General features: G+C 40.8%; 1 pseudogene; it reads left to right on the top strand.

Moving 5' to 3' along the window:
- Positions 1 to 2,554: 2,554 nt before the first annotated feature.
- On the top strand, positions 2,555 to 6,942 carry LOC129135851 (beta-defensin 108B-like; annotated as a pseudogene).
- Positions 6,943 to 25,174: the final 18,232 nt, after the last annotated feature.

Genomic DNA, 25,174 nt, shown 5'->3' with positions numbered 1-25,174 from the left:
AACTACCTGCTGATGAGGCTGTTGAGATATAAGAACACTTTTACACTGTTGGTGGGAATGTAAATTAGTTCAACTATTGTGGAAGACAGCATGGTGATTCCTCAAAGACCTACAACCAGAGCTATCACTTGACCCAGCAATCCCATTACTGGGTATATACCCAAAGGAATATAAATCATTCTATCATAAAGATACATGTACACATATGTTCATTGCAGCACTATTCACAATAGCAAAGACATGGAATCAACCCAAATGTCCATCAGTGACAGACTGGATAAAGAAAATGTGGTACGTATACACCATGGAATACTATGCAGCCATAAAAAGGAATGAGATCATGTTCTTTGTAGGAACATGAATGGAGCTGGAAGCCATTATTCTCAGCAAACTAACCCACGAACAGAAAACCAAACACTGCACGTTCTAACTTACAAGTGGGAGCAGAACGGTGAGAACACATGGATATTAGGAGGGGAACAACACACACTGGGGCCTGTTGGGAGGCAGGTGGAGAGACAGTATCAGGATAAATGGCTAATACATATATGCAATGGAATATTGTTCAGTGTTACATAATAACGAAACCCTGTCATTTGTGACAACATGGATGGACTTGGAGGGCATTACGTTATATGAAATAGGCCAACCACAGAATGACAATTACTATATGATTTCACTTGTATTTGAAATCTAAAATAGACAAACTCACAAAAGCAGAGAGTAGAATGGTGGTTGCCAGGGGCCGTGGTGCTGGGGAAATGGGTAGATGTGGTTAGAGCACAAAGTTTCAGATACACCACGTAAGTAAGTTCTGGAGGTCTCGTTTACAGCATAGTGCTTACAGCTAAGAATACTGTATTACATACTTAAAATTTGCTAAAAGGGTAGATTTTGTATTCTTACCAATATTTCTTACCAAAAAAAAAAAATAATAATAAAGGGGGGGGACTTAGGGAGGGGAAGGATATGTTTATAATCTTGATGGTAGTGATGTGTTCATGGTGTATACTTATCCCCAAACTCACTGAGATGTACACCTTAAATATGTACAGCTTTTTAAATGTAATCATAGCTCAACAAAGTTGGATAAAAAAAAACAAGAGGGGGTTGGTTAAAAAACTTAAAAGGAGGGGTAGAAGTTCCCTTGTTTTTCTCTCTTGGCTTTTTTCCTTCCTGCTGCCTGGAATTCAAAAATGATAGGTGGGGATTTAGCAGCCAAACTAGAACCTCTTCTAAAGTATAGCAGAACAGAGAGCTGGAAGGGGCCTGTGTCCCTAATGAATTTGGCAAGTATCTGTACTAGCCATGGTAGGTAGAACTATAGATTTAAGTGAGGGAGAAACAAACTTCTGCCTTGTTTAAACCACTTTGTTCAGACATTAATTTTATATACATATAGAGAACATATGCTCCTTTATGAGTAGGAAAAATGTTTATGCCATATGGTCCATGATGGGTGTTCAACAATGTAGGATGAGGCTGATTATGATGACAATGGTGACAAATAGCATGAAATAATAAGCAATGAAAAAAAGGTGGCCTAATAGTTGTGTATGGTTACTTTATTTAAAGATTCTGCTGCTAATACCATTCAATGTATTTGTATGCTGGTGGGAGTTTTATTAGATGTAGACTAAGAAAGTTTACATTATTTAATGAAAAATACTTGACCAATTTTTTTAAAAAAATAAAAATATCATGAGACGGTACTAAGCATCTGTATTGCAAAGTAACTCTCCCAGTTGATTTTCTGCATAGTAATGATTGAGAATCCCCTGATCTAGATCCAATAGATCTTGACCTTTATAGGTGCTATCAAGGAAGCACCTAAGGAAGACAATTTTCCTGACTATATCCATACCTCCAGTTAGTAATAGATCTAGAGATCTAGAACCCAAATCCAGACCTCCTGCCTCCATGGGCGGTGGTCTTTCGCTGTTGTTTTGTTCCACTTGGTGAAGAGGATTTGAGAATAAATAGCCACATGATTCAACTCCCTCCTCAGTTCTGAGGAATATAGCCTTGTCCTAGCAAGCAAGAAATTCATACAGTAGTGGATGAGGCAAATATACATTCACTAATCTAACATACAAGGCAGTAAGTACTGTAACATAGACAAAGCACTTTGGAATTTCAGACCAGGAGCAAGTGGGGTGATTAATTCTTAGCTAGTAAAGTCTGGGAAGTGTTCACTAACAAAATGTCTGGTCATTAATGAAACCAACTGGTTTCTCAACACAGTCTAATTTATTGTAACAATATATATGGTTGTTTGTTCATAAACTTTCATCTTTTGCGAAAATGTTTGTAGCTTATGTCCCCATCTAACAAGGTTTTCTGGCCAAAACTGTGCACCCACATCATTCTAATGAACTGGCTGCCCAATAAAAAAAAGGATTCTCAGTCTTCCCATAAAAGCAATTTTGCGTGCATAGAACACCTCTATCTATGAATATCCCTAATGAGGTACAGAAAGACTTTTATTATCCAAATAGAGACATTCCACTGGTGCTAGAGAGCCTCAGATGGAAGTTTTCTCTGCCTCCTGGAAATGAAGCCAAACTTTCTTCTTTCTTCAGCCGTGAGGATTGCTGTCCTCCTTTTCACCATTTTCTTCTTTATGAGCCAAGTTCTACCAGATAACAAAATAAACTTGGTAAGAGTAGAGTGCCTAACACCTTACATGGATTCAATACTCAAAGAGAAATCACCATCACCTATGACCAGAAAAGGGGGTCTCAGGAAATCTGGAAGACTCATTGGCTGAGAGGCCTGCAGCCATCTAATTCGTTAATTCTCCATAGCAACTCAGTTAAATGAAGTCAGTGGTGTTTCAAGTCTTTCAAACCCTCTTATTCCATCTCCAAATTAGGCAAGTTTACTAGCAGTTACTAGACCTCAAAAATTAAAAATCAGGCATTATTCTACTAAATTTTTGTCTCCAAACTCCTCTAGTTTCTTTCGGCAAAAGTTAGTTATCCTAAGAACTGGCATAAGAGCTATGCCAAAGCTGTGGTAGGCTCAGACAGAAGGGATTGGTGGAAGAAGTCTCTTTGAAAATATTATTATAATCTAAGAAATCTTTAACCTATTGCTCCCCAATACTGTTGGTCCCTGGGGCTTGACTTTTCCCCTTAAGTCTCCATCTCCATCCCTGGCTTTCCCTCTTCCTTCTCAGCATCTAGTCTTGTAATGTAGAATTTAAACACAGGAACCAGGGATGATCCCACACCAGAGCATAGCCTACTGCATTCAGCATGCGAACATTAATTACAGGTATAAGGCCCCTTTGCACAGACATGCTTTGGAGAAGTGTGTATAGGACTTCTTGGATTTACCCAAGGTGGTTACCAGACACCCAAAGTAGATTCGAAAATTTTCTGGAACTCCTGAACATGTGTATTCAAGGATGAATAAGCAACTTATTGCCTCTTTTTTGCTGTTTTATAGAGAAAAAAATTAAGGCCCTGGAAACTGAACTGCTTTTCCCAACAGTGGGGTAAATGTCAGAGTCAATGCTTTGTTTTAATATCCTGGCTTTCCCTATACATCCTACCCTGGAGTTCTGTTGTGCTGTTCCTTTGTATGACTTTCTATAGCCTGAAAAAAGGTGATACCATATCCAATTATATTAACTCGGTAGCACACAACATCGGGGACTGATATAAGATTATTATCCTTGTGGCATTACTGAAGTCCTGTCTCACTAATACTTGTTAAATAGTCACCCTGGCTAAATACATGGGTTTGATTTTTTTTAATCAGTTAAAAATATTTTAAAATATGTGTCTTACATATATAACCCCAGAAAATCAATGTTTTTAATCAAGGTTTAAAAATTCCAAATTTGGATAAACAAATTTTGTTTTGTTTTGTTTTCACTGTCACTCAATCAAAATAGAAGCAACTAATTGGATAGAACAGCACAGGCAGTAGCATTACTCACAGTCAAAAATGGGATGCAACAAGACTGGAGAAGAAAACACAGGATGGTGCTAAAGAATGCAGCCTAATGAAAGGTGGCATCTCCTCTGGATGTCCTTAGGTAGACATTGAAGCAGAACTGCCAACTTTTTGTAGAAGGCTAGAGAGGAGAGGAGGACACAGAGAGAGGGCAAGAGTGGAAAATAGAATGAGGCTCAGAATACCAAGCCTTAGTGCTGTCCCTATCATCTGCCTCACTCGATCACTGGGTAATCTTGGGCAAGTTTCTTCCTTTCCATCAGCTTATTTCCTCATCTTTAAGGTAAGTGACTAGACAAGACAGCCTATGTTCATTGTAACTCTATCTTTTGTTCCTAAAGCAAATGACTGGAAAAGACACAGTGTCCACAACATGCAATACACAAGGTTTACAAGCAAAGAACAAATGAAAACGAAAGATTTTTAAAATCCCTAATGTTACTTGAATTCTTACAAATGAACAATGGTACATCATAATTTTAAAAAGCCTTTTGTAATTTCAATTTTTAAAAATAATTTCAACCTTTATTTTAGATTCAGGGAGTGCATGTGCAGATTTGTTACATGGGTATATTGTGTGATATTGAGGTTTGGGGTATGAATAACTGTCACGCAGGTAGGGTGTACCCAAAGGGTAGCTTTTCAGACTTTACTCCCTCTCCCTCCCCTCCTGGTAAGACCCAATCTCTCTTGTTCCCATTTTTATATCCATGTGCACTCATTGCTCGGCTCCCCCTTATAACTGAGAATACGTGGTATTTGTCTTCCTGTTCCTGAGCTAATTTGCTTAGAATAAAGTCCTCCAGCTACATCCGTGTTGCTGAAAAGGACACAATTTTGTTCTTTTTATGGCCGCATAGTATTCAGTGACATATATGTACTACATTTTCTTTATTCAATCCACTGTTGATGAACACCTAGTTTGATTCCATACCTTTGCTACTGTGAATACCACTGTGATGAACATACAAATTTAGGTCTTTTTACAAGACTGATTTATTTTCCTTTGGATATACACCCAGTAGTGAGATTACTGGGTCAAATGGTAGTTCTGTATTAAGTTTCTTGAAAAGTGGTTTGAAAATATAATGCTCAATAGAATCAGGTATAGTAAAATAGTACACATGATTCAAAGAGCTGTGAACTGAGAGTAACAACAAATTTCCGCACAAACATATTGCAAGTTAGAAAATAGCTGTATTTTAATCAATTATTCCACAATCATTTACTGAATAGCTATTATAAGCCAAGACTTTAATCAGATTCTGGAATATACATACAGAGGAGAATAAGATACTATTCCTGCCCTCAAGAAATTCATTATCAAGAATTGAGGTCAGATGGGAAAACACCACCTGTAGTAGAATGCAAGAAGTACTACCACAGAGGGATGTTCAAGAGTGATTTATCACATATCACAAGTCAGGTCAGTGGTTCATCCTCTACACTATACTAATCTCTTATGACTCTTCCAGCTGCAAAGGGCCAATTTTAGCAGAAGGCCAGTGGGCTTGGGTACTACTATACATAGTAGCTGACTACTTACAGATAAAAGGAAGAGATGGAAAGCTCAGGGATCAAAAAACTCAGATTTCAGCTTGTTTCTACCAAGTGGTCAACATTTAGAATTACCATTGTCTTCAGAAAAGCATGACCTGTATTTCCCAATTTGCATTACAGATATAAATATGATGTTGCATATATTTGGTCTTCACATCAATCCACTAACTGCTTTGTGACCATTGAAAAGTTTAATTGAATCTAATACATTTGGATTTCAGTTCAATTAAATAGGCATTTATTGAATGTTTATTAAAATTGCTGTACTGATTGAAAGCTATTCTAGAATTGGCTTTTGTGTTCCAGAATAGAAAAAAAAAAATGTGCTGGTTTTTATACCTCTCTTATTGCCAAGAAGTTATCATGGAAAAGGTGCTCTGTGTTACATACAAAGACTGTTCAGAATTAAAACACTTTTCAAACTAAATACCTCAGAGTGTGTGGCCTATTCCCAGAGCAGTGATATCTTAGGACATAAATGAAATACTATTCAATGTTTTCAACAAGTATAGTTTTTGAGCCTTTAAGAAGACTTTGAATGTTTCACTCTTAATATATGCAATGGTTTCTAGAGAAAAATTGCAACCTCAAAGACCAGTGCCAGAGACATAAGTAGTGAGTGAAGTCTCAGGGTGTAACAAGTACTGGCACAGATATATTTGTGTATTAAACACATAGGAATATTGTTCCCTTCCACAAGAAAAATATCCTCTCTAACAATTAAAGTATATTATCTTTTAGGTCTATATTTCAGTTCTACTTTTGAAAGATACATCTATTATAATCTATCATATATATAGAGAGAGAGTGTGTGTGTGTGTGTAGGAATAAAAACAGATGAGCCAAAAGAGATTTTCTTCTCTTTCACTCCAGGAAAATCCATAGTACAGGACATTATATTTTTTTAAAAGGCTGAAATCTCCCATCAGTGTTAGAAGATAATAAGGAAGAAATAAACTGAAACTTGCATGCTCTAGAACTTGTAAAGGGGAGCGGGCTACTCACCTCCAGCCTTTTGTCATGTAGGTGCACCCAATATTCTCAGATTTTTCAAGAACATCAAAAAATCCAAATTTTTGTGTGATAGCAGATTTTTAAGTGTTTAAGAAATCAAATAACACACACACACACACACACACACACACAAATCCACACAAGATTATTTTCAGGCACTGCCCCCTACGTCCATATAATTCAATACAAAGTAAAGAAAGACTGATGAATGGTTACAATAACCCTCTTCTGCATGTAGCCAGGGGCAAATTCAAGGAGATCTGTGATAGTCCAAATGGCTCCTGTCGGGACTTTTGCCTCGAAACAGAAATCCATGTTGGGAGATGTTTAAATAGCTGACCCTGCTGCCTGCCTCTGGGGCATCAACCAAGAATTGAGAGCACTACACCCAAAAAGGACTGAAGCCTGTTGTTTTCTGGAGGTTTTAGGTTCTCTTTTTTCTCTCTGCCTCTCCCTGTCTCCCTGTCTCCCTTTCCCTCTCTCCATTTTTCTCACAGGGATTATTATTGAATCCTCAAAAAAGAATAAACCAAAACCAACCAGCACAAAACCTCTTTTAAAAGTTTATATTACTGGCTGGGTGCGGTGACTCATGCCTGTAATCCTAGCACTTTGGGAGGCCAAGGTGGGTGGATCGTGAGGTCAGGAGATCAAGACCATTCTGGCCAACATGGTGAAACCCTGTCTCTTTTTAAAATACAAAAAATTTAGCCAGGCATGGTGGTGGGCACCTGTAATCCCAGCTACTCAGGAGGCTGAAGCAGGAGAATCACTTGAACCCATGAGGTGGAGGCTGCAGTGAGCCGAGATCCCGACACTGCACTCCAGCCTGGGTGACAGAGCAAGACAATGTCTCAAAAAAAAAAAAAAAAAAAAAAGAAAGAAAAGAAAAAAATAAGTTTATATTACATGTTATGACTTGATTACTATTTGGTTTCCAGTATCCTTCTATCCCATCTAGATGAGCTCTTAGTTGAAAATGACCTACAGCAGGGTGGGGGAACTTTCAACCATACCTATTGCTTTTGTCTAGCACTGTAACCCTTCACCCTGCGTGTGGGAAGACCACTCCCCTTTTTTACTGGGAAAATGCGCCATCCTATTCCATGCAGCCTTGCGGGGGTCTGTCTCTCCCTGATAAAGGTGCAGCACATGGGAAAATTGCACAATCACGTCAACCAGACTTCACCAGAAATCTAAATTATAAAAAGAGTTGCACTCAGATTAAAGGCAATTTCTTCAGCACCCTTTTCGGAGGCAATTCCCTGGGTCTGTATATGTATGCCTGGCCAAGATTCAGGGAATTCCTTTACTTCCCAGCTTTCACTGGGCATAATCATTCAGCATTTTCTTCCATCTTTTAAAACACTGTATTGGCTTCTTATGGCTGCTATCATAAATTACAACAAACTTAGTGGCTTAAAGCAACACAAATGCATTATCTGACGGTTCTATAGGCTGCAGGTTTCAGATGGATCTCAGTGGGCCAACATCAAGGTGTCAGCAGGGCTGAGCTTTCTTCTGGAAGCTCTGCAGTTTTCTTCCTGCACCTTTATCCCAGCAATGGCAGGTTACTCCTGGGCACCATAGCTTCCTTCATCCATTTTCAAAGCCAGCAATGGAGCATTGAGTCCTCACATTCCATCATTCTGAATTCATCTTCTCCCCACTCTTCCATTTTTTAGGACTCATGATTACATTGGGCCCACCTGGATAATCTAAGATAATCTCCCTATTTTAAGGTCAGCTGATTAACAGCCTTAATTTCACATGAAACCTCAATTCCCCTTTGCCTTACAAGGTGGCACATTCACAGGACCCAGGAGTTAGAATGTGGATAGCTTTGGTGGGAGACAGAGGGGACATTATTCTGCCTACAACAGCCACTGAGTGCTTTTACCACCTGTCACAATTTTGCTCCATTTAGACACAACTTTAGTGGCTTTGTGTGAAGAGATTCTCATTCATAGAGTTTTCTTTTTTGTGTAAAGTAGTGGGGGGCCTCCCCTTGGTCATTGAAAGAGTATAGAATCAAGATATTTAAAAGTATATTAGCTGGATTTTATTTTTCACTATGCCTGATTTGGCCAAGAAACAATGTTAAGTTATGTCACATGGACTACTTGAAATCTCAAAAAGTTCAAAACATTGGGTTCAAAATCTCAGAGATTGAGATATATTCCAACCAACTCAACTCTATGGAAGTGCCAAGTTTTCCTCAGTGCACTCTTGAAACTGCATCACCAATGGACCCTTTAATATATTTTTGCACTATATAACATTTATTTCTTAGAGTAAGTGCTTCCCTAGAAAAGAAGCAGTTTGGACACATATATTAAAGCCATCACATAGAATATTATCCTCTCATTGCTAGGAGGTGGTCTTCAAGATGGCTGACTAGAGGTACCAGGCACTGTGTCCTCCCAAAGAAAGACCAAAACAGCAAGTAGATAATCATACCTTAAGAGGGCATGAAAGAGGGCACTAGAATACAGCAGCAAAGTGACAAGGAATCTCTGAGGTATGGAAGGAAAGGAAAATGAAGCAGCATCCCAGCCAGAATCAGCTTAAAGCCAGGACAGGCTCTCCAGTGTGGTGAAAAGGTAAAAAAGACAGCTCCAGTGGTCCATATTCCCACTGTGGACACTGCAATCCTAGCCAAGGGACAGTCTCTCAGCCCTCGCAGGCCCTGAGACTACTATAGGGAGCTGCCTGGAGTCTATGTGGTGGTCATTGTCCCAGAGAAGGAGTTGGCACTGGATCGTCTGCACCCACCCCCAGACACAGGCAGCTGTGGCACAGTGCCAATTTGAGAGCCCAGCCCCCAAAAGACTACATCCTGCCCTGGGGCCCAACAGCCCCTGCTTCTCCACATCTCTGGACCCTCAGTGACATTCCCTCATGTCCATCCAGAGGCCTGCAGAGTCACAATACCAGCTGAACTCACCAGTGTAGCTTGGTCCCCATCACTCTAGCCTACACAGTGTCCTACACTCCAGGGAAGTGGCTGTGCCATTCACTAGGGAGGCTGCCCCCAGTGCAAAGGGAGCTGAAGCAGGCACTCTTCACAAGTGGAGAGTCACCTTCCCAGGACCACTGATACTGACAGCAATCCTGACCCCCAGGAGCAGGGCCACTGCACACCTGCAGGCATCCTCAGGGGACCTGGGGACTCGCCTGCCTGGGCACTATTCCAGGGCCAGAGCACAGGCCCATCCCACCCATTGCTGTCACTACCACTACCCAAGCTCGTTGTCCAGGACGCTGGGGATCAACCCACACTGCTCTCTGTCATTGGCACCTGTGCATGCCTTCTTGTGACCTGAGTATGAGCCCACCCAGCCTGGTGGTGCCTGTGCACATTGTCTGGGAGCCTGGGGATTAATCCACCATGCCTATCACCATCAAGTACCTGTGTGTCTCCTGAGAGCCTAAGGATAGGACTTCCCAGCCTGCCATAACCGCTGCCACCAGTGCCCACATATTTGCACCAGGTGAAAGCCTGAGGACTACTCTGTCCATCATGTTGCCATGACTGTTGGTGTCTGCACATGCCATCTGGGGTCACGAGAGTTGACCTGCTATGACTACTGCAATTGCTGATGCTACACATGCCTCCCAGGGTCTTGAGGGCATGCCTATCTACCTAGCTCACCACTGTCACTGCTGGCACTTGAGAAAGCCACCTGACTCATGCCTGTAATCCCAGCACTTTGGAAGGCTGAGGGGGGCAGATCACCCGAGGTCGGGAGTTCAAGACCAGCCTGACCAACATGGAGAAACTCCATCTCTACTAAAAACAAAATTAGCCGGGCATGGAGGCGCATGCCTGTAATCCCAGCTACTCGGGAGGCTGAGGCAGGAGAATTGCTTGAGCCCAGGAGGCAGAGTTGCAGTGAGTTGAAATTGTGCCACTGCACTGCAGCCTGGCCTACAGAGCTAGACTCTGTCTCAAAAACAAACAAACAAACAAAGAAACAAAAAAACACAACACATCTTTGCCGTGATGTCTGGTAAAGAGAAAGTGGTCAGCATTATTTGTTATTAGTATTAGTGTTGTCGTTGCCATTGCTTTGATTCACATGGAAATGGTTTGTAAGCTGTGATGCCTACTATTAATGTTATCTATCACAATTGTTAGTTATGTCTGGTATCTATTGCAACAACTAGATGAATGTAATCTTGGGAAAAAATTTTAAATTTCTTTAAGCTTCTCTCTCCTGATTTGTAAAATGAAATTTGTTGTACATGCTGTGTTTTTCTCAGCTATGCAGCTGTTCAGTTATTCCATATTTCAGTGCATCATTGGCTGATCAATCAATTTGGCCTACGTCAGCTCCAAGGGCATCCACTTCATCATCCTCCAGGTGGACTTGTAGCTTACCTGAGGCTGTTTGTATCAGACATCCAAGAAAGAGAAAGAGAAGGAACAGCAGCGTCATGATGGGAAATGAGTGGTCAGGATTATACGATGACCTTGCAGCCTGAAGGTGGCTCTTTCTTCAGTGTACATCAATTGAGGAGGCCAAGTCATCTGGGAATGAGTTTGAATTCAGCTGGGAAACTAACACAGGAATAGAAAACCAAATATTGCACATTCTCACTTATAAATAAGAGCTAAGCATTGAGCAGACATGGACATAAATATGGGAATTATAGACACTGTGAACTACTAGAGGGTGGAGGGAGGAGTTGGGTTAAAAAACTACCTATCTGGTACTATGTTCAGTACCAGAGTAATGAGATCCATACTCCAAACCACCGCATAATAACATATTCCCATGTAACAAATCTGCGCATGTACCTACTGTATCTAAAATAAGTTGAAATTTTTAAAAAATGAACATACATAGAGTAAATGGATCTTTTTTGAAATAATTTTGGGTAACTAATACTTAAATCCAGAAGCAGCAGTTTATTGCACTTTTGTTTCATTTTAGCCAATTTCTACATGTATGTGGCTAAGCACACAAGGGCATGATACAAAAGTGGCAAAACAGATCTGCTGAGCTACCTGCAAATGCCTTTCAGAAATAAAATAAAGCATCCTTTAGTGGTGATGCTTCTTCTCAAGAGCAAATGACTCCACTCAAAGTAAATCACTGCAAAATTTAAAAAGAAGAACAACAACAACAACGACAACAATTCAGCTAGAGAGAAAAAGCTTGCATTCCTGATTCAAATGTTCAAATTATGGCATGGGTGTAACCTGAGAATGTTCCATCTATGGACTCATGATTACAGATCCAAGTTGCCTCCTATTCAAATAGAAAGTCTTCACAATAATTTTGCATTTTCTGGTGGATTTTCATTTCTGCTTATGGCTCTGAGGTTTGGTGCCTTTTTTTCCCCAGATTAAATTATTATAAAATAGTGATTTTGAGGATTCATCCATTTATTCATTTATCCTCATTCATTTCATGTCCCTGCATCTATCAACTTTCCCTTTGGAAATATAAAGAAAACCACCCTTTAAAAATTTTTTATTTCTTCCATTCTATAAAGAAGTTTATTTTTAATGCCAGACCATGTAAGTGCATCTATTTTAAAATTGCATTTTGATTAAAATTGCATTTTGAATTCATGCAAGATTACTTTCTGTCAACTGCCTCTTTCCACACATCTATGGATTAAATTAACCAATATTTAATACCACTGACATTACATTATTTCAAGATCGACAGTGCTACATGAATCATTAAGGAGAGGTTAAATTCTCTCTCTTCTTTTCAAATTTCAGTAGTTTTTGGGGTACAGATAGTTTTTTGTTACATGGATGAATTATATAGTGGTGAATTCTGAGATTTTAGTACACCTGTCACCTGAGTAGAGTACATTGTACCTAATATGTAGTTTTGTATCCCTAGCCCTGCGGCCTTCTGAGTCTGTAAAATCCATCATATCACTCTGTATGCCTTTTTGTACTCATATCCTAGCTCCCACTTATAAATGAGAGCATATAGTTTTTTGGAAAACTACCCATTTTAGAAGCTAAAAAAGGAGAAGAAATTCTGTAAATGGAAATTACCTTTTTTCCTTGGTTGAGTTCAATGTTTGATTTTTTTTTTTTTTTTTTTTTTTTTTTTTTTTTTTTTTTCTGCTACCTGGTTAAAAGCGATAATTCTAGGCAGGCTCTTACCATGTCAAAGTTTTGCATAGATTACAACTAGGTGACACATTAGGGGCCAAAGAATTTCTTAATCTATGTAGTGCAATGCATTCTTATGGTAAAGGAATTAAACAGCAGAAAGTATACAAGGTAAAACACTGAAATTCCTCCTTGTCTCTTTCCCCCCCACATCTGTGTTGCTTTATATTGTTTCTACATCTCTCTCCTTCTCTACACTGTGAGCTTCTAAAGTAACAGGCACTGTCTGATTACCTTACTTCCTCAGCCCCTGAGAAGTACCTAGCAGAGATGAGGTACTCACGTATTTGTTTAAACAGATGAAACTTGAATGAAAGAATCAATACATGAATGAATAAATTGATGGACGGAAGAAGGAGGTAAGGAAGTGCTGTGGCCTGAATGTTTGAATATTTGTGTCTACCCATTCATCTGTTGAAATGCCAACCCCCAAGGTGGTGATGATATTACAAGGTGCAGGCTTTGAGGAGGTGATTAAGTCATGGAGCTGAAGCCCTTGTGATGGGATTGCTGCCCTTATAAAAAGAGGCCTGAAGGAGCTCGTTTGTACCTTTCTTCACATAACAACACAGAGAAGGAAGCGAGCTCTCTCCAGACACCTATGCCGGTGTCTTGATCTTGGACTTCCAACCTCGAGAACTGTGAGAAGTAAACTTCTGCTCTTTATAAGCCACCCTGTTTATGTTACTTTTTAATAGCATCCCAAATGGACTAAGGCAGAAAGGAAGGAAGAAAAGAAGGAAGGAAGGCAGGGAGGAAACTCAGGGATGCAGACCTTTCGACTTCTCTAACACTGGTCACCCTACATTAATAATCAGTATGTGTTGAGAAGCCAAAAGGTAGATTGTTGCTGAGATGTAGACATCAGAGAAATCAGCCAAGCTCTGATGTAAGCTGTGGTCTTTGCAAAAATAGAGACAATTTTTTTTTGTACCTAAGAATAAAAGAGCTCTAAAGTCAGATAACTCTGGTTTCAAAACTTTTGCTCTGCCATTCATCAACTGAGTGATCTTGTGCAAATAATTCAACCTTTCAAAGCTCCAGTGTCTCCTGTTTATTTGGTGATGGCTATAGTGTCAACTTCCTACTGTTTGTCTCAGAAAAATAAAAAATCTTAGGAGGAGTCAATTGCTACCCAATACCTATCCACACAGATTTGTGTTTTAACTAGGATCACCACAAGAGTTTCAACCCCATCAAAAAGTGGGCAAAGGATGTGAACTGACATTTCTCAGAAAAAGATATTTATGCAGCCAACAAACATGAAAAAAAGCTCATCATCATTGGTCATTAGAGAAATGCAAATGAACCTAACCAGTAAGAGGAACTTTTAAGTCAACTTCTGGATACCTGAAATCACACAAGATACTACTTTCCTCCATAAGGCCTGGAATGTCTCCAAAAAATCCCTAAAATTTAAAACTTAATAAGGACAACTTTTCCTTTTAGGGCCCATGGAATTAGAGGCTGGTAGGGAAACTTTGGCCATTTTGGGTGTGGGAGAAAGTTGGTCTTAGATAAGGCCTAAAATTGTAGGAACACACAGAATTTCACTTATTAAATGTTAGCATAACTTAAGTTTACATAATTTAATAAAATAATATAGAAACTCCTCTGTCACTCCAGTAAGAATGAACATTCTTGAACACCTATCACGTACCACGAATCTTGAAAGTGGTATCTTAGTTGACATAACTTTTATATGAGATAGGAATTTTCTCTGAGCAAGTCAATGCAGGTTATACAACTAGTGATTGAGCTGGGATTTGAACTATCCACAATCAAAACTTTTGCTTATTTTACAGTCTTTCTTGCTAAAAAAGAAAGATAATATTTTTTGAATAAAGGAACACATCTCTAGTGAGATAAACTAGTTCTGTCTGTTTGACAGCAATAGAGCTTGAGGTTTAGAGAATGAACAGGGTCGTGCATAAAAGGTTGTCTGAATTGCACTTCCCTAACAAAGGGGGAAAGTCTGCATCAGGTGGGTCATAGTGGGCCAAGTGGGTAAAGGTCAGTGCTCCCTAATCACTTCCCAAATGTTCCGCTTCTTAATACATTGCATTGGGGATTAGATTTCAGCATGAATTTTGGGGGAGAGACACAAACACTCAAACCACAGCAAATAATGATGGTGATAATAATACTGATAATAATAATAATAATACCACTAGAAAGTAAAGTGGAGGCTGAAATCTGTTTTCTACATTCCTGTCTCCTACACTTACACCCTGAAAGCAAGCCTCTTTATTGCCTCCCACCCCTTCTTTAACCCCAGTTGGCCCTACTGGAAACCCACCTTGCAGTTGGTTCCTCCACCCTCCACAGGCTGTGTGCTGTATGTCCCTTGGGGCAAGGACACCTGAGAGCAGCTCCAGTGACCACATAATTAAGGGTCATATCAACGGGCAGAGGCAGGCCTTAGTGAGGTCACGCAGAAGGCATTGTGATCCTATTGACAGAAGTCAGGTTTGAGTGGCAGTGAGGGAAAGAAGGGTGGTAGGATGTGGGGACTGTGTAGCACCCCTTTCATAGGCTTTCCCTGAAAAGCTGGGCAAATACAAAAGATGACAGCTCTTGTGTGTCCAATAAGTGTTTTTCTTTTAGTTGGTATAGATGCAGTAGAAGGGAATAAGAGATAGATTAGGTGAGAGAAAGAATTGCTGTAGTCCTGATGCGATTTGGCTCTGTGTCTCCACCCAAATCTCATCTCCAATTGTAATCCCCACATGTCAAGGGAGGGATCTGGTGGGAGGTGATTAGATCGTGGAGGCAGTTTCTCCCATGCTGTTCTTGTAATAGTGAGTGAGTTCTCATGAAATCTGATGGTTTAAAAATGGTACTTCCCTCTTCTCTCTCTCTCCTGCTGCCATGTAAGATGTGCCTACTTCCTCTTTGCCTTCTGCCATGATTGTAAGTTTCCTCAGGCCTCCCCAACCCTGCGGAAATGTGTGTCAATTAAGCCTACCTTTTTTTTTTTTAATAAATTACTCAGTTCTTTATAGTGGTGTGAAATGGACTAATACAAGTACTGTCTATGAGTAAGCAAGGAAATGCGATCTACGACCCTTTCTCTCTTCTTCCCTCTTTACCCTTCCCACCTTTGTTCCCTCCTTTCCTCTCTCCTTCCTTCCCTCCCTTTTCTTTATTCCTCCCACCCTGCTTTCCTCCCTCTCCTTTCCCCCTCCCTTTCCTTCTTCCTTTTTCCATCCCTTCTGTCTTTTCTTACCATTCTTTCTCTCTCTCTCTCTTTCAGTGCCCTGTCTTTTTCTTTTTAACTTCTCTTTCAATACATGCCAGGACAAAATAAAGGAATAGCGAAGCTAAAGTCATCTGAAAGCCAAAGTTGTGATGGAGAACAGTGAAGAGACCACATGGGGCACTTATGGCAAGGGTTCACTGTATAAAGTGCCCCAGGCATATTATGAGCCTCTCTAGGTGCCCCAAAACTCTTCCATTTAATTATAAAAGGATATACTAGTGAAGAGATAGCCAGAATTTCTATTCTTGAAATAAAATTAATCATTTTACTTCCATTTAAAATGGCACTTATCCCTTAAATATAGGCACCCCAGTCTTGCCAAGAAAAAGTGATGGGATCATCACAGGTAATTTCAGTCTGTTAGGTTGGGCCATGAACACATAAAACTCTGAAACCTCCTCTAAAGCTATACGTACCTTCAATGTTAAAGGGAAGGTGCTTAGTTTTCACAAACTGTTCAAATAGTCTATCTGGTCTAGAGAAAGAATTAGTAATAAACTACAATCTAACCTCAATTTATGTCAACCTTCTTGTTTCTCAGCTCCCTCTTATCTGGAGCAGGCAACAAGGATAAAAATGGCAACGTGAAGAGCAGGTAACCGACATTCATAGCTGGTGGCTGACCAGCCAAGTGACCAGCCAAGATTGCTACCTTCTTAAGAGTCTGACACTTTCTACACAAATGCAGATTCTAAGAACGTACATTTTTGACCTCAGGTTTTTATGGATTATGATCTTTCACTTCTGGAACTCAGATGAGGATTGAAGGCATTAAAGGCAACCTGATGTTTTGCAAGGCAGTAATTTGCTGTTTTTGGGGTTTTTTGTTTTGTTTTGTTTTGTTTTTTTTTAAGAATAGCACTTTGTAGGTGTGTGATTGATTAATAAAGAATTAGACTTTGAACCATAAGAATAAATCTCTGACAGTACATATTTACTCTTTGCAAATTCTATGGAGGAAGTGCTTTTGGTGTAGGAATATCCTGGAGATATGAAATCACGGAATGGAGACATATGTCTTTCACCCTCACTTAAGACTGAATCTGTTCACAATAAATTGCAAGCTACAGATCTGAAATAAATGGGCTATTCATGTAATACCGAGCTCAGAGTGCCTTCTGAGGGAGGAAGAGTTATCATATGAGCCTTGCTCATTTCTAGGAAAAAAACATAGAAAGTTCAGTAACTTGTTGCGAGTTTTTCATCATTTTTTCTCCATTAAACAAATGTAGGCTTAGGTCTTTTGTGTTACTAATTTTATGCTCAATTCATGATTTGAAACTAGGATATAGTCGACCCTCTGTGTTGATCTGAAAATACTCAGGAAAAAAAAATGTGTCTGGTCTGAACATATACAGGCTTTTTTTGGTCATTATTCCCTAAACAATATAAGTTAACACCCATTTACTTAGCATTTACATCGATTTAGGATTTACAGGTAATCTAGAGATGATGTAAAGTACATAGGAGGAAATGCAAAGGTTATATGACAATACCCATGCCATTTTATATCAAGGACTTCAGCATCTGAGGAATTTCATATCCACAGAGGACCTGAAACCAATCCCCCCCGGATACCAAGGAGCAACTATATTTGTTAATTACTGCTGAAGTAGTAAATTGTCATTAACCTTAGTGGCTTTAAACAATGCTAATTAATTATCTTACAGTTTGGGGGAATAAAATATCCAAAATCAAGGTGTCAGCAAGACTGTGTTCCTTCCTAGAGTCTCTAAGTGAGAATCTTTGTTTGCTTTTTTGTTTTGTTTTGCATTTTCAAGCTTTAGAAGCTGCCCAACTTCCTTGGCCTGTGGCTTCTTCATCTCAAAGCCAGCAATGCCTGTCAAGTCATTCTAACATCACATCATGAAGACACTGACTGTTCTGTCTCTTTCCAAATTTAATGATCCTTTTGATTACATTGGTCTCATTCACCTAATCTAAGATAACCTCCCTATTTGAAAGTCAGCTGATTAGCAACTTTAATTCTGTCTGCTGACATTAATTCTTATCTGCTATGTAAAGAAGCATAATCATAGGTTCTAGGAATTGGGACATGGACATCTTTGGGAGGCCATTAGTATGCCTACTACACCTAGTAAAATAAAACTCAGTGTAGCAAATAAATACTTTGGCCACAAAAATTGTCTTTAAGGAGAAAAATGTCTGTGAATAACTTTTTAGTATATGGACATTGCAAATATCATGGGATATATAATGTAAACTCTACTTAAACTTCAAGGCACCAGGAGAGCAACAAATTCATTCAAACTAAAAATGTCACATATTATAAAAACTAAATGAAATGATTAAATAAATAAGACTATCGGACAGGCCTGGGACCAAGGTGAGGTGGGTAAGTTTGAGTTGGACAATAGCAGGATTAGATTCTGTCCTTATTGAAAACTTGAATATTTTCTAGATCATGTGTTACTTTTGAATCAATTTTTTTTTTACAAAAAAAAAAAAAAAACATGCATTATAAGATCACTTATCTTGAGTGCAGAATTTTTTGATCCCCAAATTCTGCACCTGCATCCAGTGCCTCCCTCACCTCTTGGCCTGGTTAAAGGATCTACAAAAAATCTCTAGGTCTGATTTTTTTTTTCCAATCTTGATACTCTAGGAAATCCAATGGATTATTTTAGACAAAAATGCATTTAGCTAGAGGTTGATGGTATGCACATTAAGAGAAAAGTTAATATCAAGAAGCAGAGAGCTTCATAGACATGTAGGGTATACCTGCAGAGTTCACGATTTAACTATCAAACGAGTTAAACTGCCCAACGAGAGAGGGCAGGGCTAGGCAGACATCTTGATGCTTCCCCTCAGAGTCTATACTGTCTTTCTTCTTGAGGTTTGCTCTCCTCTCATTGTGTTCTGTGCTATATTGCCCTCATTTAACTGTACCTTCAAAAAGGACCTGTTTTTAAGAGCTATTACATGAATTAAAATTATGTCTAGATGTGAGGAAATGCTTTGTGCAACTCAATTTTGCCATTAAATGTATAATAATTTATGAAGTAACACCTCTTCCTCAATGACCACTACATACATGAATAAGAGAAAGTCTATACCTGTAGAGAGCTCATAGACTATTGGAGAAGTAAAAAATTATCCACATGAGCAGGAAGCACAATTGCATAAGCAGGCTAAACCAGAAGGAGGGAGTGCTTGTGAAGAACAGGAGGATAGGGCGTTCCCTCCTTAGTGGATCACCCTGATTCCAGGAGGAAAGAGGTCTCTGAGTTGGGACATTAATGAGGCACAGTCTTCCAGGAAGATGTGGGGTAGGTGAGGGCACGCAAAGAGAGGAAGTAGGAGGAGCAAAGCACAGTTATAGGAAAACAATGGGAATAATTGGGGAAGGTGAAGGGACCTAAAGGGAACAGCTGTCACTAAGCCTCCCCCAAATCACAGCAGTGCCAGTCTCCTTGTCAGAAACTTATGACTCATAATTATTCACTCACATCTCATGATCATGATGGAAAAGCTCAGGTTTGGAAAAGAAACTCACCGTGGATTTATTCAAGATGATATTGACACAGACTTTGTGCCTTTCTGACATGGGGTTTTGAATTCTAACATCCCGTTGCTCCTGTTGGTTTTGGGTTACTGGAGGAGCAACCCAAAAAACTCCTCCTGTGCCATCCCTGACCCCTGGTCTGGAGAGCTGGGAAGGACATTCCCAGGATGTCAGAGATTCGCTTGTCCGAAACCAACATTACACAATCACAATTACAATTACTAGGATAAAGATTCCATGTCTTCGAACACCGTAGCTTAATTTGGTTTACATGTGGCACGTCTCTGCTGAGTGAGCCCTTTCTGAATCCACATTAGTCACAGAAGCTTCTTGGACTCCTCGTTACTTTTTGCAGCATTTTATTCTGTCATGGCCATAGGTGCCAATCTGTTTCAAGCTTCTAGAGCAAATATTCAGAACACACACACACCTTTATTCCTGTGTCAGCTGGCAGGATTTCTTATATCTTTAGAAAAACCTAAAGAAAGGAAAAGAAAAAAAAGAAAAAAATCCCAGAAGCAATAAACAATAAGCAAATCAAAGGACAATAGGAGTGATAGGGTGTTAGAATTCAAAACCCCATGTCAGAAAAGCACAAAGCCTGTGTTGGTGTTGTCTTGAATAAATCTCTGGTGAGTTTCTTTTCCAAGCCTGGGATTTTCCATCATGATCATGAGACATGAGTGAATGATGACGTGAACCTAAGTTTCTTAAAAGGAGGCTGGCCCTGCCGTGGTTTGGGAATGTTTAGTTCCTGGAACCAGAATGTGAAAGACCGATCTCTGCTAAGTGACTGGGGCCTCCAGATGGGCTCAGGTAGCAGCTCAACAAGGATTTCTTGAGAATTCAGCTCCACCACACAAAAATAACCTCAAAGCTACCCTACCTCCATTTACACACACAGGCCAGTAACCTCTGCTTTCCAAATCATGAAGTCCGTTAAGTTTTTAAAATGAGATGGAAGAAAAAGATGTGGCTCAAATGGTGGAAATTGTTTAATGTGAATTTAATATGAAAGTAACTTAGGGCCGGGCCCAGTGGCTCACGCCTCTAATCCCAGTACTTTGGGAGGCCTAGGTGGGGGGATCACCTGAGGTCAGGAGTTTGAGACCAGCCTGGCCAACCTGGTGAAACCCTGTCTCTACTAAAAATACAAAAATTAACTGGGCATGGTGGTGGGTACCTGTAATCCCAGCTACTCAGGAGGCTGAGGCAGGAGAATCACTTGAACCTGGGAGGCAGAGGTTGCAGTGAGCTGAGATCATGCCATTGCACTCCAGCCTGGGTGACAGAGCAAGCCTCTGTCTCAGAAAAAAAAAAGAAAAAAAAAAAAAAAAAAGGAGGGGCAAGGAGGGGCAAGGAGGGGCAGGGGGAGGGGAGCTCTGAATAAAAAAAGACAAATAAAAGAAAGTAGATTACAATTAAAAACAATAATTAACAGTAGAAATAAACCTTTGTAATGAATTGTTTCTAATCTCTAAATTCTGTTCTCAAGCTCACCCTTCCATTTGTCCTCCCTCCTTCCTTTCCTCCTATCCTCCCTTTTGTCTCTTCCTTCATACTCTCCTAAGTGGTGGAATATCGCCCAGTGTCTGTGCCTCCAGGAGCCCTGCTGCTCCTCTGTAACCCAAAACCCATAAACAATATGGATAAAATGAGGCTTTTTCTATGTAATTTCTATCAGATTAGATATCTCAGGTCTTAGTCTCAAAGTATCTTTCTCTCTCCCTTCCTCCCTTCCACTCTCCTTTTCTTCCTTCACCGTTTTGTTTTATTCTTATAATATCAAGGAGAAAATAAAATTAGGCATTCCATTTTAAAAGTGGCTTTCAATAGGCATTTTTGTTCTGTGAACCTAGAGCAGCCACAGAGGGCAAGTGTTTTCCGGGGCCTTCCATCTGAAAAGACGAAGGGCCAGTGTCCCAAACACAACTTCCCAAAGTACAGGCTGCGCCTTATCACTACCTGAAATTCTCTAGGTCACTCAAATCTACACTTTAAATATAAAAATTTAAAAAATGACATTCTGTACTTACTTCTTTGGATAAAATCAAAATTTCTCACTTTTATTGAAAAATAAAAGTCACCTGACAGTTTTCAACCATAGTTTTAGCAGTCATAGAGTGAAGATCAGGGAGGAGATGAGATTTACAGGCTACTGGGCCCCTCTGGCTTAGAAGAGGGAGTGAGGCAGCCATGAAGCTCTTAAACTCCTTTCATATTGAAGGAAATGGAGTTTGGTTCAACAAAGCAAGGCATGCAATCTACTCAGTCTAGAAGTGATAGTAGAAGAAAGAGAGAAAGGGACAAAGGGAGTCAAGCTGTAGGGGAGACAGGGAGAGAGGGAGTGCCCTGACACTGAGAGAAATACAAGAGGCAGAGAAAGGAGACAAAGGAGAGATATAGACATGAGAGACAGAGAAAAAGAGAGAGAGTGTCTACGGCCATAGCACCTTGAACATGTTTGACCTCCTCTGATCTTGTAAGCTAAGCAGGAGTGGGCCTAATTAGTACTTGGATGAGAGAGAAAGAGGTGAGAGAGAGGCAAGAGAGAGCCTCTACCCCATTTTTCCACTTTTCCAAGCCTCCTATTTCCCTGACTCATCTCATGTGGAAGAGGCATCAGGAATATGAAGCGGAATGAGAAGAGAAGATAAGGACCCTTATGGGTGATGGCTGGGAGCTTCACCATGAGCTGAGGCTGGGGAGGACACCAAGCCTTCCATCTAAACAGGTCTTGGCCCCTGGTCACTGGGCAGAATTTGGAACAGGTATTGCCTACCACGTCAGTAATTACAGTGATTGAAACTGACCACCTTACTGGGGGCATCAGACAAATGGCCCTCTGAGAAAAAAGTATACCCAGGAGCTCTTATGCAAATTTGGACACAAGAAACCCCAGAACATCCCCTCGTTCTGCTCATATGACCAGGGCTTCTTTCTGTCTTGTACCATTTGGGACCTGGGATGTGAATGGAATGAGGGGCAAGGTCTTTCTTACAGGGGAACAGACTCAGGGTCTGTGAACTGGAGATCACCTGCCTGCTCTGTGGGATGTCCTGTTTTTCCTGAATGTCTAGGGACAGTCTCAGGCCAAACTGGGAGCCAGTTCCATCTAGTTCTATCCATTGCTGGGACATTCAGCTCCTGGGGATGATACAGGGCTGGCTCAAACCCAGGGACCTGGGAGGGGCTCACGGCTTCTGGCAGCACCAGGAGCATGGTGGGCCCCATCCTCACAGATCTGAGCTGGTGAAATTCATGTGAAAGGTCCCCTGAAATTCTCTGTCATCACCATGGGACAGAGATGAGGCAGATGGGTGCCCACTTCCTTCCTCTGAGAAGGAGAATGGGAGGGTGGGATTGTGACTACATGTGTCCCCTCAGAGTCCACCCAGGCCCAGGCCAGGAGGTGGCCTACCACCCACACTTGAGTTCCCTCCGTTCACACCATCACTCAGGGAATGTCAGCTCCACAGGACCTCAGGGCTTTGGGAGCCAGGGCTTTCCCTGCTTTCCACAGATGTCAGTGCTAAGTGAGCTCAATGCTGTTGGGATTTGGTAGAGAAGCACGGAGTGGGGGTGCAAGGCCTCCACGTGGTCTCTTTCACGTGCATCCATGTGAAGAGACCACCAAACAGGCTTTATGTGAGCAATAAAGCTTTTTAATCACCTGGGTGCAGGTGGGCTGAGTCAGCGAAGGGAGATAGGGGTGGGGCCGTTTTACAGGATTTGAGTAGGTAATGGAAAATTACAGTCAAAGGGGGTTGTTCTCTGGCTGGCAGGGGTGGAGGTCACAAGTTGCTCAGTGAGGGAGCTTTTGAGCCAGGATGAGCCAGGCCAAGGAATTTCATAAGGTAATGTCATCAGTTAAGGCATGAACAGTCCATTTTCACTTCTTTTGTGATTCTTCAGTTACTTCAGGCCATCTGGATGTATACGTGCAGGTCACAGGGGATATGATGGCTTAGCTTGGGCTCAGAGGTCTGACAGTCTCCCTGTTGGTGATGGGACCCACTTCTGCAGAAGCCCTGTGTTTTCAGAGCTGTGCAAGGTCTCTGGGGACTCTCAGGACCCTGTCCTTCCTCCATAACCCAGAGTAGCAATTGGTGGCCACAGGCAATGGACAGAGCCCCTGGTGTCAGATGCTCAGGGGTGGGGCTTTTCAAGGGAAAATAAGTGGCATTCATCCTGGTTCCTCCCTCTTTGGATCCAAGGGAAGTTTGAGAGACAAGCAGGCCCCAGTGTCAGGTGTAGCGATGACACCGAGGTTTAGCGGTGACAGCCATGGGGACAATGAGCCTTGAGCCATGGTCTACATTTTAAATGTCACACTTTAAGAATTCACAGTTTGAGGCAGGCCAGGGGTGTTTTTAAAGAAAGCTGCAATGGATTCTATGAACAAGATCTTTAATGTCTTTCTTATCATGAAAGGAAGTTTCCGATGGGGTAGGCAAAGAGAGGGCTGGGTTGGGTGCCCTTAGAACTGCTAAAGGAATCTGAATCCGGGGCTGCAGCTGACTCAGCAGGGAGTCACTCCCTTTGTCAGAACTTTGTTTTCCTCTGTGCTGAGCAGGCTGGAATTGAGGGGCAGACTCATTCATTTCCTGACACTAAAACTATTCCTGGCCAAGGAAGCCAAATAGAAAAACTGAATGAAAAAAAAAAAAAAAGCACATATGTGCTCTGTCTAAATTAATAAATAATTTTAAAAATATACTTTCTATGTCGCTGTCACCTTTTGAAAGTAACAGGAAAATGTCATGACATTTCACCCTAATTATCTCAGCATGGATCTCTTATAAATAAGAAAAAAATTCCTGCATCAATCACACTATCATTTATGCACATTAACAAGAAAATTTCCCTGGCCTGAACACTGGGACAGCAGCCGTAGGTGCTCAGGAAGCAAAGTGTCAGTAAATTATTGCAAAACAGAAGTCAGTGCATAGACATTGAAATTGTTCCAAGAATAGCTTCGTGGCTGTTGAGTTTTCTGGGTACATGTTCAATCCAGATTCACACATCGAATTAGGTTCTCACGCCTCTTTCCTTGTTGAGTAAACGTTCTTAAGGAAATGCCATGGTACGTGGCAAGGGGCCTTACTGGAGTTATTACATAACTCTTATATGTAAATAAGAGTTTGAGTTAAGAGAGTGGTTCCCATCTTTTTCATGTGTGGCATCACTCCTGATTGATATGTCCTTAATGACTGCTGTACTTAACATGATTATTATAAAAGTAATACACTTGCATTTAAAAACTAACCCATAGAAGAGAGTGAATTTCTCCTACAATCCCGTTGCAATCCCAGGAACCACCGATAGCACTGTGGTTTTACACTTGTTGTCCTTTCTAGCTCTCAGGACATTTGTGAGGCCTTGTTAGAGAAGGAGGTGAAATTGCTCTGAAATAGGAAAGTCACTGTGAAATGCAGCACCTCTGTGTCCCTGGGGAAGAAGCCACCAAGGCTTAGGGAACATGGGCCTGGTTGCTCAAGGACAGCTGGGCTGACTGTTCCCATGAAGATTCCTATGGTTGCAGCTATTTCTTTTTTCCTGGCACAGCCCGATGTGACTCCTTCAGAGCAGTGTTCATCCTGGTGATAAAGTGTGTTTGATAAAGATCAAGGGAGGAGCACTTTTGTCTTAAAGGTAGGGTTATTATCTTGCTTCAGCAAGGAAGACTATCCACCAG

This window comes from Pan troglodytes, chromosome 7 (assembly GCF_028858775.2).
Source record: "Pan troglodytes isolate AG18354 chromosome 7, NHGRI_mPanTro3-v2.0_pri, whole genome shotgun sequence".
Classification (NCBI taxonomy): Eukaryota; Metazoa; Chordata; class Mammalia; order Primates; family Hominidae; genus Pan; species Pan troglodytes.
Note: the sequence above shows the minus strand (reverse complement) of the source record. Positions and strands in the feature narration are given on the sequence as shown.